This window comes from Schistocerca gregaria, chromosome 2 (genome assembly GCF_023897955.1).
Source record: "Schistocerca gregaria isolate iqSchGreg1 chromosome 2, iqSchGreg1.2, whole genome shotgun sequence".
In the NCBI taxonomy this organism is placed as follows: domain Eukaryota; kingdom Metazoa; phylum Arthropoda; class Insecta; order Orthoptera; family Acrididae; genus Schistocerca; species Schistocerca gregaria.
The window spans coordinates 758,966,405-758,969,377 of record NC_064921.1 but is presented as its reverse complement, the minus strand read 5'-3'; the positions used below and the strand labels follow the sequence as shown (position 1 = coordinate 758,969,377).

The window sequence follows — 2,973 nt, the reverse complement described above, 5'->3', positions numbered from 1 at the left end:
AAAGACACAGTACATCCAATTTCCTGCTGCAAAAAGTACAGTCTCTTCAATAAAAGTAGCACATCAACAGAAGTCAGTAGACAGGGTAGAGCATACCAAGTTTTTGGGTGTACATATTGATGGGAATCTTAATTGGAAAATTCTTATTTTGGATCTTCGAATGCGACTAGGATCAGCAACTTTTGTAATCAGAATAATTGTCAAATTTGACATTCATGATTACAATAGAAAAAAAGAAAGGTTTTGTACAATCCTTTACTCAATCTATCTTTGGCACAGAAATGGGGAAAATATGCTGCTATAAAAATTTTCAACTAATTACCAGATGAAATAAAATGTCTGACAGACAACAGTAATAGCTTCAAAAATAAATTGAAATCATATCTCCTTGACAACTCCTTCTATACCATAGATGAATTCTTCAATAGGAAAAAATAAATCTATAAATATATTATATGCATTTTTTGCCATTTAAGGGAATGAGGTTAATAATAGAAATATTAATGTTTAACTCTGTATTGTAATATATATATATATATATATATATATATATATATATATATATATATATATATATATATATATGTGTGTGTGTGTGTGTGTGTGTGTGTGTGTGTGTGTGTGTGCATTTCTTGTGCACTTGATACGTTCCACGTCATAACGGCTACCATACCGTGCGATTGATCAATGGAGCACGCAACTAACTAACTAACATATGTGTGCCACCAGCTCGGACGTCAACTCTACCGCAATGCCAGTATCCAATATACCAAGGTCTAGTTGTAACAGACCCAGAGCACTCATCGAGCCCAGAGTGGATGAAACGTCATACTAGTAAGTTGGCTCATACTACTAAATTATTTATAAATGTGACTGGATTTTGTAAAAACTGTAATAACAACACATATCCTCTCAACCCACGAAGTTCCATTTGGTTTCCCTTTTTTGCCAGGCAGTGTACAATGTAACGGACTGGTTATGACGGTTCGTTGGTGCGAAGTGGTGGAGCTTCGCTTCGGTCTCTCAGGACGGCGTTGTGGATTCGACCACTAGGGCGAGGGAATCAGGAATCAGTCGAAGGTGTGGGTGGCTGCATCCAGATAGACGTATACGGTACAACTCTTAATTGTTACACGAAGCTGGATTAGATACAGCTGCGCGCTCACCCTGGTTGACGCAGACTGATGTCTTCGTACCAGGTGTAGCAGAGGCAGTAGGAGCTGAAGCTCTCGTACGCCACTGGTGGCTGCGTGCTGACGAAGCGCTCCGTCGACGTCAATTGGAACGCATACACCGACCGTGAAGCAGGACTGGCGCTTGTGGCACAACTGGCGGAATCTCGTCGAAGGATCCCAACGTCCACAGGTTCCCGTGGACAGTCCCGCTGCCTCAAACTTCGGACCCCCAGGAACGTTGTCATCTGCTGGTTGGCGGAGGCCGTCTGACCCAATACGCAGGCCAACTGAGTTCTGTCGTCGAACTCTTCGCTTCTCGGTGGCTCATTGTGCCTGCCTATTTATAGTGCCCACGTGGCAAATGGCAACGACTTCATTTTATCTCCCAATGTTTCACAGGAAAAAGAATCGCAAAATCGTTTTAAGCAATTACGACAGAAAAGTGTAACTTACGGGACATGTGAACAATACAACAGGATACATTGTATTTAAATGACTTCACAATCGGTCTTTACGTTTTTAGTCAGTGAAATGTAAATTAGGATGTCTTACTCCAGTAGCAAAATCTTCAGGCCAAACATATGCCTATTTTTAGAAATCTGGTGTACCGTCACATTAAAGTGATTTTCAAAATATTCTGGACAGGCTTACGAATGCGGATTAGGATAAGTGACTTGCAGATGTGAAGTGCATGAAAATGGCATCTCTGTAATCAGCCCAGATCGCTACGCATGTCCACCCTACTGCTACGAAGCTTCACCTGTAGTGCGTCTAAGAATATTTTAAAAAATTGTGAGGTTTAATAGCCAACGGCCTTTATGCAGTGGTAACACCGGTTCCCGTCAGATCACCGGAGTTAAGCGTTGTCGGGCTGGGCTAGCACTTGGATGGGTGACCATCCGGTCTGCCGAGCGCTGTTGGCAAGCGGGGTGCAGTCAGCCCTTGTGAGGCAAACTGAGGAGCTACTTGATTGAGAAGTAGCGGCTCCGGCCGGAAGAGCGGCGTGCTGACCACATGGCCCTCCATATCCGCATCCGGTGACGCCTGTGAGCTGAGGATGACACGGTGGCTGGTCGGTACCGTTGAGCCTTCCAAGGCCTGTTCGGGTGGAGTGTATTTTAGTGAGATTTAATACACACAGCAAACGTCTTGAGGGAAGATATAGTTCTAGGTTTATATTTTTGAATATACTACTTCCACAAATCAAGGAAAATTCTTATCAGTTATCCTAAAAAGTCTTGTGTGGAACGTGATAAAAAAATAGCCAGTATCTGGAACAAACAGCGCTGCATGAATGAAACATAAAATGCAAAAGCATAGTAATATTGTGTACGCAATTTATGAACATATTTCAAAAAGAAAAACAACAAAAAATAGCCGCGCGGGATTAGCCGAGCGGTTTAAGGCGCTGCAGTCATAGACTGTGCGGCTGGTCCTGGCGAAGATTCGAGTCCTACCTCGGACATGGATGTGTGTGTTCGTCCTTAGGATACTTTAGGTTAAGTAGTGTGTAAGCTTAGGGACTGATGCCCTTAGGAGTTAAGTCCCATAAGCTTTCACACACATTTGAACATTTTTGAACAAAAAATAGGCGAATTGCATCAGCCAACCCTGGTGCCGTCTGTTTACAAATGGACACCGACCTTACAACATTCTATCCTGACCGTGATTTACGCATTAGCTCTACGTTAATCATTATTGTTACGATCAAGTTATTAATCGGAATTAAGTACAGGAAGGGAGATCACAAAGCTATGTGGGTAATAGACAGATTCAAAGAAACAATTATAATGAACGA

At 42.3% G+C, this 2,973-nt stretch overlaps 1 pseudogene; it reads left to right on the top strand.

The window, feature by feature from the left end:
• Nucleotides 1-1,980: 1,980 nt before the first annotated feature.
• Nucleotides 1,981-2,098, top strand: LOC126337449 (5S ribosomal RNA; annotated as a pseudogene).
• Nucleotides 2,099-2,973: the final 875 nt, after the last annotated feature.